Here is a 17,500-nt window from a genome sequence, read left to right on the forward strand (position 1 = left end):
GTTCCTCTCCCAGGAGCCTTCCTCTTTTCCTCAGCCTTATTATAACTGTGACTTGCTTCTTAGGAAGTACATGGAGAAATATGTCTGCTCAAAGCTCTAGTCCTGGGGATGGTGGAGGGGACAATAAAAATATTTGTATTGGTGTAAGGACATGGCTGTTTCCTACCTGGTGTCCTCTACCTTTGGAGTTTTGTATTTGAGTGGCATTGGAAGAGTTCATTGCTTCATTGGCAAGAAAACAGACTGTGTTCTCTATGTGATAAGTACCTTGGGTTTTGTTCTAAGACTGTCCCCAGCACCATCATCAGCACATGAGCTTTGCAGGTCCAGAAGCACGAGATTATAGTCCACAAATGCCTGCAACTGGTTAAAACTACTGAGCTTGTTTTCTAAGTTCCTAAACCAACAAAGGGCCTGAAAGAAGATGGCTGTAAGAGCAGAGCTAGTCCTGTCTTCAGCCTTTAGCTCAGTGTGGGGGTGGGAGAAGGAAGGGGTGGGGGGTGAAACCTTGTCTGTCTGTGGTTTAGTATAGGATGCTGATCTGGCCAGAGGTCCCCAGGAAAGGCTTGAGAGTCAAGTCTCTAGTTACTGTCAGCAGCAGGACAATTGAGATGCCCACAGACCTATGAGATGCCTCAGGCTGGATTGCCATTGGAAACTCTTCACTTGGGCTAATGTTTTAAGCTTAGCTAAAAATAGCTGAATTTGAAGGTTTTTCCACAAGAGAACTTAGGGAAAGGGGACTTCTCCGGGGCTCACACTTGTTGAGAAGTCTGTGCAGATGACGTGCCAGGGATGGGTAGACTGGATCTACAGGAACACACACAGCCTGCTCACTCAGAACAACGCTCTTTCCTGGAGACTGCTGACCGTCAGAGAGTGAGGGACGGTCTGTGCAGGGAGAATGTGTGGCAGCTGTCACAGAAGAGGGTGGGGGTCTTTCTTTAATTACGTGTCAAAGTAGACAAGGTCCTCCACTGAATGTGGGATGTGGACAGTCGGTTCCTCATTTTCCAAAGCCTGCTGCAATATCATGTCTGTCATTAACTCTTACAATGTGTAAATATTAAAAGGATTTATGATATTCTTAGAGTGGCCATAGTGAGAGGGGAAATAAGAGAGAGAGGGGCATAGGGAGATTTGCCATCCTGACTGGATTGTCGGCATTTACAGAAGAGTGAAATCATTCTGTTTCCCATCTGAGTATTTGGTAACAAAACCTGTACAGAACAAATGTCATAGGCAGCGGTCTGAATCCATAGGGCATCTGTTGAAACTTACAAGTTCTTGTATCAGAGACCAAAGGAGGGGACCAGGGACACAGGGACAATGGTAGATATGGAGACTGCTTACTGGGGAAGGTGCTCCTGGGAATATAAGTGGACTAGAGAGAGGGACAGCACGAGACCCAAACTGCCTTGTGTCATGGCACAGCCCCCATCTGTCTTCTCCACCCAGAAGTGTGACTTTCTTTGCACAGGTTTTTCTCTCTCCTGTGTGACTCCAGTCTTTCCGCCTGCTGACGTTTCTCCTGAGTTAGTCACCCTGTCTCTTTGTCCACACCCTTCCCTCCTGCTGCATTCTCACTGCATACAGAAGGGCCTAGAAATGAAGTACATGGGCCATCACATAAAGACGTGAGAACATAAATCCCAGATCCACACACTTACACACCTCCTCATAGGGACGAAAAGAGAGGACACTGCTCCCTCTAAGGTGGTGCATTTCTGGGAGGAGCTTTGTGGCCACTGAGGAAAGGCACTCCCCACAGTTGCATTCACAGACCCCCTTCAGTTTGACATCTGAAGCAGCACATTTTGACACAGTATCCCTGAAGTCACTGTAAATACTGTTTATGCCCATCTGAAGAAATACATACGTAATACATGCAGTTTGATACATCTCTACAAACTAAATACAGCTGAGCAATAAAGATTTGGATCAAGGAGCTAAAATCCCACTATCCCAAGATGGTCCACACTCCCTTTCAGATCTGCATTCCCATGGTAACCACTGCCAGAAAATGCCTTTGCCCTGGCATGCTTGTGAAGTCAGCTGGCTAGCTTCTTTGGTGTTTTTACTCCACACTGATATCAGGAGTGTTTCATGCAATGGTTTGTTCTTTTATTCATGTATGACTATTCTAGAAAATATTTACTGTATACGTGATTGCTTGATCCACTTCTAAATTTCAAATGAGAATACAAAATTCTTGGGCATGCTTCTTAATGACCATATGTGAGTAGACACTGTGAACTGAAGACATGTTTAGTGTTTAGTTTTGCTTAGCCGCTGTCAGTTCCTAGAGTGAGGGGCAGTACTCATTCCTCTCTTCTGTCCTTTACTTATTTATGATGCTGAAGGTTAAATCCAGAGGCTCACACATGCTAAGCAAGTTCTCCTCTGCTGAGCCACACCCCAGCTCTCCAATGCTTTGTTTCCCCAACATTTAAATAACAATCTAGGCTTGGTTTGCAGGTCATCCCCACCACTGCAAATGTGTGCTTTGGTTATTTTCTGAGGATTCATAGTTGCAGGACAATCACTGCAATCCAGCGTTAGGACATTTTTCCACCATGGACTCCCACTCATCACTACTTGTTTTCCCATCTGGAACCCAGGCAACCATAATGTCTCTGTCTCTCCTGTGGTAGTAGGATGAGGATTTATCTCTGCCCTTACAGGCATCTCTTGATCATTCCTTTTTATTGCTGAGTAGACCCTCTAATTTTTTTGCTTTTCTAAAGTGTGTGTGCATATGCGTGCACATGCATATTTGAGTTTGTCCTTATGCCTGCTTGTACATGCACCATGTGAATGCAGGTGACCACAAAGCCCAGAGGAGGACATCAGCTTCCCTAGAACTGGAATCTAAGGTGATTATGAGCCACCATGTCAGTGCTGGGAATTGAACCTGGATCTCTTGCGAGATCAGCCAGTGCTCTTAACCAGTGAACCATTTCTCTAGCCCCTCGGTTTGCTTTTAATAAGACCTTTATTGAGATTTAATTAATATGCCATAAAGTTTATTACCTTCAGTGTCCCTACCAGTGGCTTTGGTGTGGTCAGCAAGTTGTACAACCATCTCTGCTGTCTACTTCTAGAGTACTTCCATTGTTCTAAAAACAAATAGCACCACCTTTCGCTAGACCCCTTTTTGTAATTTTCCCATCCACCCATTCTTAGGAATATAGCTAAGTGGTAGACCACATGCAGAAAGTGCACAAGACATGGGAATTCCATTCCCAGCTGCCTCCTTGCTCCATGGTAGTAGTAGTAGCTTAGTAACTATGAATTGTTTGCTTTATACATTTTACTTAAAGATTTAGGAAACTAGCTGCCAGCTTCTTACACTATTACCACTTTCCACTGGCCATCTTTCACATCAGAAGTGTAAGGACAGCCTCAGTTAGGTGTGTGCAGCTCTTCATTATCCGTGGTGCCATAGCTGTGATCTTTAAAGAGGACAACGCTGGCTGGGTGCCACGGAAGGCACCCCATCTCTCCTGCCAGTCCTCTGTCAGGATTGGTTGCACCAGCAGGGGGACAACAGATTGCAGCCTGTTACTGCTCCAGCCCAAGAAGCAAAGAAGAGAGGAGTACTGGTCACCCCAGTCCTCTGTGGCTCAAGAAAGACATAACTGATGCCAAACATAAAAATACAAAGCCTTGATCCCAAGAAATGGAAACAATATTTAGGCTCCGTGGATTGTTCGAGGGACGTCCAGTTGGCTACTCTGCCCTTTGTTGGTAAATAACTTGGACAGACTCTGGGATGGGATGGGCTGTTATTTTAGTTACTCTTCAGTCCACCCCAGGCCCATGGAAGAGCATCCTGTGATAAGTGCTGAACACACTCTATTGTGAAGAAATTTGGGATGGCGATTGAAGGAAAATAACTTTGCTTCCAACAGCACAAAACATATGGTTTATTAATTTAACGAAACCTGTTCAACCCGCAGTGGAATCAAAGCCACTTGATCTGATAATTTGATTTGATGGCTTAATTAAAGTGACACTGTATAATGTAATAAAATCAGAGGAAATAGAGAGGACACTGTCTGCCTGCATACCCCTCAGTGTCACAGACTCACGCCTTGGTTTGTAAACAGTGTGTTGCTTTTCTGCTGAGCTGAGTTTTTTCAGCTGCAGTCTTGGTGCTAAGGATTGCTTCCTGTTTTGGTTAAAAGTTGTTTTTAAAAGACATATCCCTAAGTAACTAGCTGATTTTAAACCCAAATACACTCAGGCAGAACATCACATTTTCCGACAAAATGAGCAAACAAAGGAGAAAAATCCATGATTGCTGTCGAGTCTGACGTTGGAATGTTGGTTTTCTGCTATTTTTGGAGAAAATATTAATGTTGTTCTATTTTCAGTTCTCCACACAACATACTAATGAGCTACAATTACTTTATTTTAGGAAAGGGAAGCTCTAGTAGATGTATTTTATTCCTTTGAAAGCAGCTGCTCCTCCCAGAACCCCTTCTGAAAAGTTCTCTTGTTGCTTCCAGAAACTCCCAGGGCAGGTACATGTTAAAGAAAAGCACATGTTCCATGTAGCTCTGCAGAATGTCAGCAGTTAGCTGTCTGATTCTGAAAACAATGGAGGTGTGCCTTGCTTTAAACCTAAAGTGGGTAAAAACAAAAAAACAAAAAAACAAAAAAAAAACAAAAACAAAAAAAAGCAAGATATAGGCCTGATTTAAAACTCAGAACATGCTAGGGTGAAACATCTAAATGTCCAGTATTTCATAACTCCTCTCATATAAATGTATAAGTCTGTGTTTGTTACCTTTAATTGCTTGACACAATATTAGGGTTCTGACAACATATTGTATTGCCTGTTTCCTATTGCTATAGCACAATACTCAAGACTGGGTAATTTGTTAAAAACAGCAACAAGACTTATGTAACCTCTGGTAAGAGACTCAAGAAGTTCCAGTTCAAGAACTTCAGAAAGAGAATATGCAGAGAGGAGAGAGGATAAGAAGCTGGCCTGTCCTCTAAAAGCCTGCTTTTCCAAAAACTCATTCATACCCTGGGAGGCTACATTATTGAGAGTGGAGCCTCTTCTCTTAAATCCTCACCAGTGTGTATTTAATTGAGGACCATGCTTCAACGGGAGTTTGGTTGGAGACAAGGCAAACCGTAGCTGACATTGTCTGTTTCACCCACTGTTTTACAACCCGAAGATTTATCTTCCTGTGTATGTTCAACTGCCTTTGAAAAGGTTGCCAAGGAGAGTGGCTGTGCCCAGGAAGAACTTGGTAGTGCCAGATGCTTTGCTGGCCTCTCTACATTCACATATGTTTTATATAATTTTCAGAATGCCTTCATCCATGTCTTATCACAAATTTGTTGGCTATCACTAGGCATTAGAAGTAAAGGCGAGCATCATGGAGACTGGGAAGATGATTCTGTGGGTAAATGGCTTGCTGTGAAAACATGAAGACCTAGCTTTAGATTCCCAGCAGCCACATAAAAGCTAGGAGCTGTGCACACATCTATCGTCACACAGGAGGATTTCTTGAGCTCATTAGCTAGCTGGTCTCACCAAATGTGGTGAGCTCCAGGTTCGACAAAATATCTTATTTCAAAATTCTAGGTGATGAGAGAAGATATCTGTCTGTTGATCTTTGACATAACAAATCCCCAGTCCTCACCCCATGCTGCCAACTGTGCATGTGTGTGCGCACACACACACACACACACACACACACACACACACACACACACCCTATTTAATTATTTATCTGCTTATATATAGACACACACAGAGACATTTTACACTGTGAATGAGAGAAATAAACCAGACAAGAATGGGCCTTCATACCCAGGTATTATTGGTTTTACAGGAAATCAGTCATGTTCTAAGAGTAGGGGAGGTCTTCCTTGAGCAGGGCAGTCCAGCATTCTCTGTGTGCTTGGCATTATCTGTTCTGCTAAGTTATCTTGGGTGTTTCATGTATGGACTACCAAATCCCTGATTATGGATTAGCCACTGGGAGGGCAGGAAGGTAATCCTGCAGAGATGTAGAGGAAAGATCCTTGGGTATAGGAAGCATCATGGACCAGTAGACAAAGGGAAGCAAAATTAGAAATAGGGCAAGGAATATGGACCTATTCTGCATCATTTTTACTGCCCTGGTCAGTGATCTGAACAGGTATGTGAACATCTCAAATTGGCTGCATTGTAAACAAACAAACAAACAAACAAAACCTTGTGGTAGTGTCTACAAGACCAGCAAGAAGCTGCTAGGAATATTTGAGGTCAAGTGAAGTGCAGGAGTTAGAAGTGTCCTGTTATGGATAGCAGTCCCCAACAGGATGTATGGATGTATGTATGGATGGATGGATAGATGGATGGAAAGATAGATAGATAGATAGATAGATAGATAGATAGATAGATAGATGATAGATAGATAGATAGATAGATAGATAGATAGATAGATAGATAGAAGGATTTTATGAATCAGCTTACAGAATATAATTAAAATAATTCAATAGCAGTTGTCCCATACCCAAGAGGATGGCACAGTTGCTTACTTCATGCAGTTGCTTGTACATTCAACAGTTCCAATCTAGTGCCAAAGGCCTAAAGCAGAGACATTCTTAAACTGTGGTTTACATCACCCACAAAGGTTACATGTCACATATTTGCATCATGATTTATAATAGTAGCAAAATCACATTTATGAAGCAGCAATGAAAATAGTTTTATGGTTGGAGCCACCACAACATGAGGAGCCATACTAAAGGGTCACAGCATTAGGAAGGCTGAGAACCGTTGGCCTAGAGGCTTCTAGAGCCCCACTGATCCTCAGTGTATACTGGAAGCTCAGTGCAAATACCAGCACAGAAATTGGCAGCAGCAGTGGCGGCGGCAGAGCAAGTCAAGATAGTTCTGTACAGACATATCCCTAACTCAGCATCACATAGAAAGGCTAAGGAAGCAAGGACAAATAATCTTCCTTATCTTGCTTTTTCTTGTTTGCTTGTATATGGGCCACTACTGGAAGCAGTGGGCATTTGCTGTTCCATGATGTTTTCTGTACCCTGGGGATTTTGCAATTGACCTTCCCCTGTAGAACTCTGCAAGATTGTATTTGCTGCCGTCTGGATGGCTGACCTGGGGCCTTGGAACATATATATACATGGAACACCCAAATGTCCACATTTCAGGTGGGCACTCTGTATCACTTAAGGAAGTCCATGGGCCAGCTTGCTGTAAACAGTTCTTCACTTGACTTTTTCTGCTTCAGTGATTCTAAATTGTAGCAGGTTGGTCTTTGAAACCAACCATCACAGACTACGATTTCACCATCATGTGCTTCATGGTTCCCGTTTGCCAGGGTGCTCCTTATATGAGCTACTGAGGTCCAGGTCACAGGTTAACCCCTAGGAAGCCACCATGCCCACTTTAAATGGGACTTCTAAATAGAGGGGCTTGTGCATTAGTAGAGCTTCACACAGTATCTAGCATCATAGCAGGGGCACAGCCATTCCTTGCTCACTGGGCCTATGGGACAGCCTGAGGCAGTGTTAGGCTTGAGAGTCCAGCACCTGAGGCCCAGGCTTAAGGCCTACAGATTTATTCTATGTGTAGTCACCATACCCCATCTGCCTGTGACCTTTGAAATGTGACAGTGTGTGGAACAGATAACATGAAGTCTAAGATATGGAAGGTTATGTGTGGATTCTCACACTTCTGGTGTATAGGTGAGCAGTGAGTTCTGCACACTTCTGGGTAAGAATGTTATTTGTGACGTGGTCACTGAAGTTCCCATTTCAGAATAAGGGGTTGTGCTTCCTGAGAGAAGTGTAGAGCTGGGCTATTTGCAACCGTTGAACCCTTTCTGGAAAAGTTACTGTTACTGTGTGTGATGGTTAGTGTCCACTTGACAGAATATACAATCGGCTAGGAGATGGGCCTGTAGGCATGCCTGTAGAGAATTTTATTTTTTTTTATACATCAACTTTATTACATCAACTGTCCTGGGAAGACCCTTCTTAACTGTGGATAGGACCATTCTCTGGATTTGAGGCTTAGGCTGAATACAAAGAAGAAAGCAAGCTGAGTACATGCGTCCACTGCCCTGTTTCCTGACCATGGGTGCAGAGTGATTAGGTTCTTCGGGCCCCTGGTGCCTTGACTTCCCAGCCGTGATGAATGGTACCTTAAACTGTGACCTAAAACAAGCTCTGTCTCCCTTAAATTTATCAGAGTATCTCATCACAGCAGCAGGAAGAGAAATGTAGATACTGTGATCCGAGAGTCCTGCCCCCTGCCCAGACCTATATTGCATGTCACTTCCTTTGACATCAACTCACTGAAGTGCTCTAGCCCCAGAAGCCTGCACCTTCTGGCTCAGGATACTTGACCTCCCTCTGCACCAAACTGATGCCTCCTCAACCTTCATAGCTCTGCCTAAAGTGCCTTTCCAAAAGAAGTCTCTTGGCTGTTTTGGTCTGACTGCTTGGGAGGATACCCATACTTACCCCCATGGCCATGCTTAACATTTGTTTTAGAATATTTCTCTCTTTTACTACCTACAAGCACATGATGTGGTAAGACTCTGTATCTCTTGGGTGGGTGGCACTTTCATCATGGCTAGCTCTTCAGTGAACATGAGGATGGGTGGGCAGGTGGATGGATGATGGATGGATAGATGAATGTGTGGGTGAATGGATGGATAGATGGATGGATGGATGGATGGATGGATGGATGGATGGATGGATGAATGAATGGATAGGTGGGTGGGTAGATGGACGGAGTATGCCACATGGCCAGGAAAAAGAGAGCCTTGCTATAAAGTTGGCCCAGTCAGAGCATTTGCCATTTATTCAGGCTAGGTTCTCATACAGCAAATGCATAACTAGGCATTTATAGAATGGGGCTACATCACTCACAGTGCCTGCAGCCAGAGGGCTGTTTCTACTGTAGACAAAATTCGCCCAAATGTAACTGTTTATTTCAAAACAGTCATGAAGGCTTGCTTCACTGTCTAGGAGATCAACCTAACAGCACAGAGGTGCTTAGACTGGCAGGTGGGGGCTGGAGTCAAGATCTTCCCAGGTACCACTGCTGCCTGGGCTTGGTGGCAGGTGCCAGGGGCTGTCAATCGTTTTCACACGTTATAAATATTACCTAATTACTTAATCCTCTCTGTCTCCAGGTAGGTAGGCAGAGTTTGAGCTTCAAGGCCAACTTAGCATCCCTCCTACAGCTTCTACTTTCTTTTGCTCACCAGATAAATCTGTTCTGACATTGGGCTTATTCATGTGGGCACGGCAGTGCTTGTGAACAACCGTGTGGAAATTAATAAAGGGTAACGGTGTCCTTCCTCCCAGCTCAATACACTTCCTCTTTCCTGCTAAACAGCATGGGGCTAAACAGCATGAAGCATGGGGTGCTGAGACTGCGGGCTTCCCTCTGCAGAGGAATCTAGCCCAGAGTTGGTAGATTTCTCCATTCTTCCCATGGATTATTCTCAGGCCTCTGTGGATGCTATTCTTTAACTACTGCACAAGGATATGGGCATGACCCTCACTTTCTCATGACCTAAGAAACAGCCACTTCCCCTGCTGCTTAGAAATAGAAAGAGCCATGAATACAGCTTGGGAACCTTGGGAGGCCCACTCTACATTTATTCTTGGCTTTTTAACCTCTCAGCACACCCAGGGGCCTTATGGTTTTGGCACTGATCCTGAGCAGATCTCCTGTGCATGCCTGCCAGCGTGCATGTGTGCATGTGAGTGTGTGTTTTAATTCCAGTGCATTGTCTTGGATTGAGACTCAAATCGTGACTCTCACATGTCCAGTCTCTCCTTGCATGGAGGAGACACTGCCCAGCTGAGAGCTGTCGGCTGTTATCAAGTGCCCAGAGCAATGTTTCTTAGCTGGCACCAGGAAAAGCTTTTCTGAAAAGAGGGGCCTTCTCAAAGAGGAGGCTGACCACTTGAAGCCGTTACCAGCCACAAAGCCTGAGCTCCTGGGAGCATATGGACCCAGTTGTTAGAAGCAGCCTAGCGTCTGAGCTGGCTCCTTCTCCTGCATGGTTAAGACTACTATTTAATAGATGTAGGCACAGCGTTTCCTAGAGCCCACTGCCCATTCCTAATCTTGTCTACACTTCCTAACCCTAACTTATTTCAATGAAAGCCTACCTAAGCTGTCCGAGGGGAAACATGTAACTTTTCTATCATATCTGTTGAGATAGTTTTAAAAGACAGCTTACAGTCTGCTAGACAGTTAAGCAGAGCGCATCCTTTGGTTGCCAAAGATGTCTTTGGACCTCTATTTTATGTGACACAGCTGTTTTTCTTTCATAGCTTGTAAAATCATCCTAGCAGTCAGAAATATGACTCTGCAGCCCAGGGAACCCCATCACAACGCATGGGGCACTGGGTCTCTGAGTCCAGTGCAGACCTAGGTCTGAGAGATGGAACAGCACATGGAAGGAATGTTCAGGTGAGGTAAAGCCAGGCCACATTGTTCCTTTGGCTCAATGTCACAGTGATCCAGGTAAGGGGAGACAGCATCCCAGAGAGAGTGGAAGAAATCCAGTCTTCTAGTCAGGACTCAAGGCCTCGCTGTTTTCATGAAGTGTGGCCTTCTGAACTCTGCCACCTCCCTGCGTGTCAAGCCAAACAATGTGCCTTCCTGTACAGGATGTGGACACCTCCCATGGCCATTAGCTCTCAGAAGATGAAGGACGTCATGAGTAAAACAGACTCCAGAGTGGTCCGAGGGGCTGGGGAAGTCCAGAATGCACACTTGGAGCTCTGACACATGGGCCTTGTGTTCTGCCTCCCCAGTCACGGAGCACACAGAACAGCAGCCCCTTCAGAACTAGCCTCTGCTAGTTGCAACTATCCTTGTTTGCCAAGGAGCCGGGATGCAGTTCAGAGCCACTGACGTGATGGAACAGATACTCCTGACTTTAGTGGGAAAGTTGCAAGGCAGTAGAGAAAAGAAGACTTGGTGTAGTCAGCTCGGTGCTCAGCAGAATTTAGGGCACCTGTAACAGAGCCCCCCATAGGTACCCTCAGAGGGTAGCTACTTAGCAGAATCTGACATCTGGAGTCAGACCTACCTGACGGCAGTTCGTAGCAGCTTTGGGTTCTAGTCCGATGACATGCTTTTCTGTGTTGTCTGTGCACAGTCCCCATGGCAGGGCCATGATAGCCTGACCCAGCCTAACTGTCACCCTCCCCATTCACCATTTAAACACCCGCTTATCATTGACGATTCAGTTCAGACTCTCTCTGCTCAGCTGGTCTCTCTGCCAGCTGCCCTACAAATCCAGATCCAGGTTCATTTTCAAACTTTTCTCAGTGGTACTATAATATTGTCCTTAAAATCATATTATTATGTTCCTTAGTGCTAGGAGTATATAAATCTCAAGCTGACATCAACCCTAATTCTAACCCCCAGTTTATCCATCTGGAAAATATCCACCCATAGGCCTCAGCTTTATTAGTAATTTTAGATGTGATATAATAACATATGATTATAAAGAAAGCCATCTATCTACAGATAATATGATAATATTTTTAAATTGCAGTATACTGTGCACATACACATACTTTTTTTATCAGCTCTACTGTTACTGTGATAAAATACCATGTCCAGGGTAACTTATAGAAGAGATACTTTATTTGGGCTTACATTTCCACAGGGGTAGAGGCCATAGGAGCAGGGTGAGGTAGTAGGCAGGTATGGAGGCCATAGCAGGATGCTGAGAGCTCACATCTGGAACCACAAGAACAAAGCCAAGATCACATTGGGAGCATTGGGAGCTCTCAGAGCCCACCCCAGTGACATACTTCCTCCAAGCAAGGCCACACCTCCCCAAATCTACTCAAACAGCGCTACCTATTGTGGACCACATATTCAAATAATATGAATTGGAGTGGGAAAGGATGGGGCATTCTAATTCAAACCACTACACTGCCTTTGCTTTCTAGTGAGGACACTTAGGTTGCAAGATTGAGCAACAGGGTTGGTCACCATTAGACTCAGCCACCCATGATGTCGCAGCAATCCGGTGAGCATCACTGCAGTTTGCTGCCAGTGTTTGAGTTGCAAAGAAATATGGTATCTTAGTTGGAGATTAGTGGAAACAACATATCCTTTCTCATCCAAGCCTATACTTTCATTGAATTCTCTCTAGAGACCTTAAGGAACCCCAAGCTAGGAGCTTGAGTTTGAGGGTTTGGTAATGGCTATCTTTTGCCCTGCCAGACTGATCTCCAAAAAATCAAGGCTCATGCTAGCTTATGTTTGTCTTTTGAATAAATCTTTCCTATCAAGTCTCAGCTCTCAGACATGGTAATGAAAAACTAGAAGCTTCATCAAAATCATAGTAGATGCCTGACATGTCACAGCCACAACAACACAAGGTAAGAAGGCCATTGCTGCTCAGTAGTGAGTACCATCTAGATGCTAGGTGCTCCATGGTGGGTACCAACACGTGTGTTTATAACTTCCCCATGATGGCTTGAAGGACCAGGACTTGCACCTGCATTTTTTTTTTTTACTCTGGAAGAATGGTTCTGGGGTTGCCTTTGGTTTTAGAGGGTCTCTCAGGAGTTGGAGACTGTTCTGGAAATGTTCTAGAGACTTCCCTTCCCCTTTGCTATTAAGAAAATGGGAGTGCATGAAGAGAGGATCTGAGGGAAGCATGAAAGGGACCTTTTGTGCAAGTGTCATTAGCCCCGGAAGAAGCCACTGTTAAAAGGATGCAGTGTTGATGCATGTTACCTGCATAGGACAGTGTTCATGCTCGGAGCAGTTTGAGTAACCTCCTGACGTCTTTATATCATCATGTAGATGGGACAACAGACAGGGAACGTGAGCGAACAAACAGCTTCTTTCTACCTCTCTCCCAGGTTCAAATCAGGCTGACTTATCTCCTACTCTGTGCCTCACAGTCTGCTTAGTGACCTGGTCTCCGGGACTGCGGAGTCCTCAGCCTGAATGGAGATGTCCTTCCTGGACTCATGCACCCATGGACAAGAGCAGAGCCTGCCTGCAGATAGCATGTGCCAGGGTCACTTTAAGTTGTCCTCTAGTTCCTGTACCTCCTTCAGAGTTGTGTGCCCTTCATGAGGACATGGAAGAAAGGGAGGGGACATTCTGAGGCACGGAGAGTTTTAGGGTTTTGGATATTTTTTTTTTTTTTTTTTTTTTTTTTTTTGTCCTGTTGGTCTGCTATGGATACTCTGATACAGTAAGAGACCTTTCTCCGCATGCCAGGTCTCTGGAATGCATTTGAGGGCTCTCAAGCTAAGCTGGGGTGATGTGCCACCCGGTGTGTACATGGTGTCACCCCCTTTCCACCCTGGCCTGGATTCTGTCACTATGGGTGGGATGTGAAGTAGTTACTTCTGTGCCTGAGTGCTGTGTTTGAGCAGTCTGTTTCACATTGATCCACAGTTGGACCATTGCCTCGAGTGCAGATCCCTGGAGTAGCGGCTTTACTCTGACAGCTGAAGACACGTAGGGGTCACACTGACTTTCATCAGCGCACATCCCAGCACCTCATCTAATCCCAAAGTGAGAAGGGTCAGGGGAGACTTAGATTGGCTTTTGGAACCTCTGAGAAAATATCCTTGACATTGATGTAAAATCAGAGGACCACGGGTGCTCAGTTAGAAGGCTCTTCATTATTTAACGAAAGCTGGGCTCATAATTAAAGGTGGTTCAGAGGAAAAGCAAGAATTCTCAGTGCTTCTGGGGAGTGTCATCCTGCATGTCTGTGAAAAGCAATCAGTCCCCAGTGAGCGTGTACTCAGGCCCTGGGAAGGGCTGGTGTGTGGCACCTCCTGTGTGGTTAAAAGGCTTTGATTTTATACAAAAGGATGTGTCAAAATGTCCCAGATGACAGGGTTTGCAGTGGCCACCACTAGGGAAGGAAGGGTGTAAAAATTAGGCGGCTGCCACTGAACTCCTGGCCTTGGGGGGTCAGGCTGTGGATGAGGAGGCTGTGTAAGGGCAGCAGGGTGTGGTGGGAACTGTGGTAAAGAGGAACATACCCAGAGTCTAACACAGTCTAAAGAGATCCTTGCACTGCTGTTCTAGCTGATCTGACTTAAACATCCAGACTTAGAAATAAAAGCTATTGGGCCTAAATGTCCAGTGGGCCTGAGGCCCACAACCTGCACTTTATTTACAGTGTGACTATTGCATTCACCCCAACCTTATGAGGAAGCCATTACATACAGCAGTCTATCAGACAGATGAGGAGGTAAGAGGCTACCAAGATCCCAAGTCCCACACTTGGATACACCAGCTTTCTGAGACCCTTCCATAAAACTGTGCACTCTTTCTGATTTCTTTCTTACAGGGGTTGAAGGGAAGGCCTTGACTGATTCCATGGTTTCCTAACTGCACACAGCAGCGGAAACCTTGTCACAGCCACAAGCTGGCCCCTTACTCTTTCTCCAGCCTGGAGTAGCACTTGCTGCTTCTAGAGACCGGATGTGTTTCCTGAGTCACACACATCCCCTTGCTGAGAGGGGTAACTTAGAGACGGTAGACAGGGTCTCCACACAAACAGAAGTCCCTGAATGTGGCAACAGGAGTGAGCTGGGTGGCCTGACTGTGTGGACGTGTGCTTTCTCAACAGCGAAGGAGTCGTTTCTAAGGATGGGATCTATGGCTGTACACAGGGTACTAGGGATCAGTGCTGTAGTCCCTTCCCTGGAGGGCTCACAGCCCGGACAGGGTGACGGGGAGGTAAGGAGGTGATACGGAAGGGGCAGAGGACCTATGTGACACTGAAGGCAGATCACTAGCTGGAGGAGAGCTGGCAGATTAGGTGACTGAGGAGCAAGGTGGACCTGGGAGGTTGGAGACAGGATGTACATTCCACAGGCCTGTGGACCAGGGAATGACCAAGGATCTTACCTCAACTTGCTTGCTGTTCAAATACACATGCATGCCAGCCACTGCTGTAGACTCAAGCAGTGTACAGGATGCAACCAAAGAGGCACCACCCACACCGTACTCCAGCTGGGGAGGCGGATTGCTCCAGATAGTCAGTGAAGCTTCGCTGTGATGCAGGGTGAGGGAGCAAAGGGTCTCAGCTCCACGGAGAAGCTGCCTGTGAGCTGGGTTCAGGGGTTGGATTCCGTGCTGAGAATACAAACACACTTGTTCTTTTTCATCTTGAAAAAACCTCACCCGCCATCAACTTTTGTATGACGTGAACTGAGATGTTCACATCTTTAAACAATACAGAAAAGTGGAAAGTTCGAGACCCACAGGAATCATACAGAACTGAAGTTTAGCATCAGTGTGTAAGTTCTGGGCACAGCCTCCCTTAGTCACATGACCACTGCCTCGGCAGCTTTGTGCTTTGAAGGCAAGAGAGACTGCCTGACTTTCAAAGCCAAAAACAATTCCTATGTGCACTTTTTTATTGATAAGAATGCCAAATTCTATTCTGGGTCTTTCTGGTACAGAATCCTGCAAAGTCCTCTTTCCCATTATCCCTATTGTTCAGAAACCCACTGTCTAGGAAGATGAGAAAGAAGCTAGGAAAGAGAACAAGAAGTAGTTTCTCTCTCATTGTACCTCTTAACTAGGGGCTCATGTGAGGAGGCTCCCTGCTCAACCTCTTACCACCTCTGGCCTGGTCTGCCCAAACTGAGGCAAGTATGTGTCTTGGATGACCACTTACTTAGTCCCCCTCCCCAGCAAGTGGTCCTGTCCCCTGAGACCTAAACTCTGCACTTATCACTCAAAGCGATGGCATCTAATGCTATTTATTATAGTCATGGCCTCCTGACTCTGTCACTAGCCTACCTACAAACCTCTGTTGTTCTTGGTTTGTTTGGGTTTTTGGTTTACTTGTTTCTGAGACAGCACCTCACTGTGTTGCTTAACCTGGGCTCGGATTTAAGAATCTCCTGCCTCGGGCTGCCATGCCCTGCCCTTTCCATTTTTTTTTTCACCATGTAATTAGATGGAATCCTATTTCACATATGTAGGAAGAGGAAGATCGTATATCAGACATTGGATCCTACGTTTGCAACGGCTGTCTACGGTCACAGCGACATTTAGGGTGAATCTTTTTAGCTTCCTTCTTGCTTTTTGAATGACTCATCTTTCTCTGCATAGAAAAGCCCAGCCATTTTCCTTTCAAAAAATAAATAAGGATGGTGCATCTGCATGTGGGTGCTAAGATTATTTATGTGGTTGTGATGTAACTACCGGAGAGATGTGTCCCTCAGAGCCACCACTGATTGTGGCAGCAGAGGGAATGGCCTCAGGAAACACAAGGAAAATATGAACATGGTAGGAGGGATGTGGACGTAAGGTCATCATTGCAGAGTGTAGAATATTACCGATATATAAAACTGTCCCCACTGCCAGTGTTAAAAAGGATGGAGCTGTGAATCTTTGCTGACTTTTTTCTCCCTCCCTTTGTGCTGTCTGGCGGAACAGACTATTTAAAACACAGTACCTTGTCGCCCTCTAGTGTCTTTCTTCTGCTATGTCACGTTTGGCCGTTCCAACAGTCTTTGTTTGAAGCCCCTGCTCTGGAGGCAGATGTGTGGCACCTAGATGCCCATCCCTCAGGCCGGGGGCTCTCTGGAGGGCAAGGAGCATGCCTCACCAATGCCAACAAACAAGCTGTCCCCCGACAGCTGCAGCCTGAGTACCTCTCTGCCGGACTGTGGCCAGAGGCTCCAGAGACTGCCTTGGTTTTGTGAGTCTAGGTCCAGAAAAGTGGTGTGTGTCCCTTTCTGGCTTCTGGAAGGTTCTGTGCTGTTTCCAAGACTGGCGGCAGCAGCTGTACGTCCCACTTCCCGCTATCTCAGTTTCCCATTCTGTCTGTTCCAGAACTTTCCATCTTCCTAGTCCCAGTGCAGACAGTGCTATGAGCACACCGACAAGCCTCCTCCACCCTGAGGGCTCAGGAGTCTTTGTCAGAACCTTATCTTGACAGTCTGGGCTAACTTTTCTAGTGGTTTCCAGAGGCTTCAGGCAGAAAGGACAGAATTTTAACCTGGCCTCAAGGCATCCCAGTTGTACCCATCTTCCTGCTTTCGTTCCTGTACCTGGAACATTGCTCCTCTGCCTCCACTTCCTCCCCAGCCTCTACCCAAGTAGACGTGGCTCAGCTCTCAACTGGAAAAGCCTTCCTCAGGGAAGTCAGTCCACAGTGGAGTCGGATCCTTCTCTGAAGGGCTTCTGCAGGGTGTGAGGTTTTTCTTTCTGACATCTGCCCCGACCTTGTGTTCAGTATCAGCCCTGCTTGAGTAGTTCCTTCCAAAATCTGCATTTTTCTTGGAGACTGAGGAAAGTGGGCTCTGCCGAGACATTTGCTTGTGTCTAGAGACATGTTTGGCTGTTAGAGAGAAGATGGAGGGCACACTTGACCATGCAGACTGTAAAGAGCAAACATTTGCCACACTTACAACCCTACAGGCTAATCCGGAGCCCTCCATATTGTGGTGAGTTGGCCCTGCCCAGATGTGGCTC

At 45.7% G+C, this 17,500-nt stretch overlaps 1 protein-coding gene across 3 annotated transcripts in view; it reads left to right on the forward strand.

Annotated features, from left to right (window-relative positions):
- The window catches only part of PTPRG (protein tyrosine phosphatase receptor type G), a 659,839-nt gene that overhangs the window by 552,303 nt on the left and 90,036 nt on the right, over positions 1-17,500 (forward strand). The window lies entirely within an intron of this gene.

This window comes from Micromys minutus (assembly GCF_963924665.1).
Source record: "Micromys minutus genome assembly, chromosome: 12".
Taxonomy (NCBI): domain Eukaryota; kingdom Metazoa; phylum Chordata; class Mammalia; order Rodentia; family Muridae; genus Micromys; species Micromys minutus.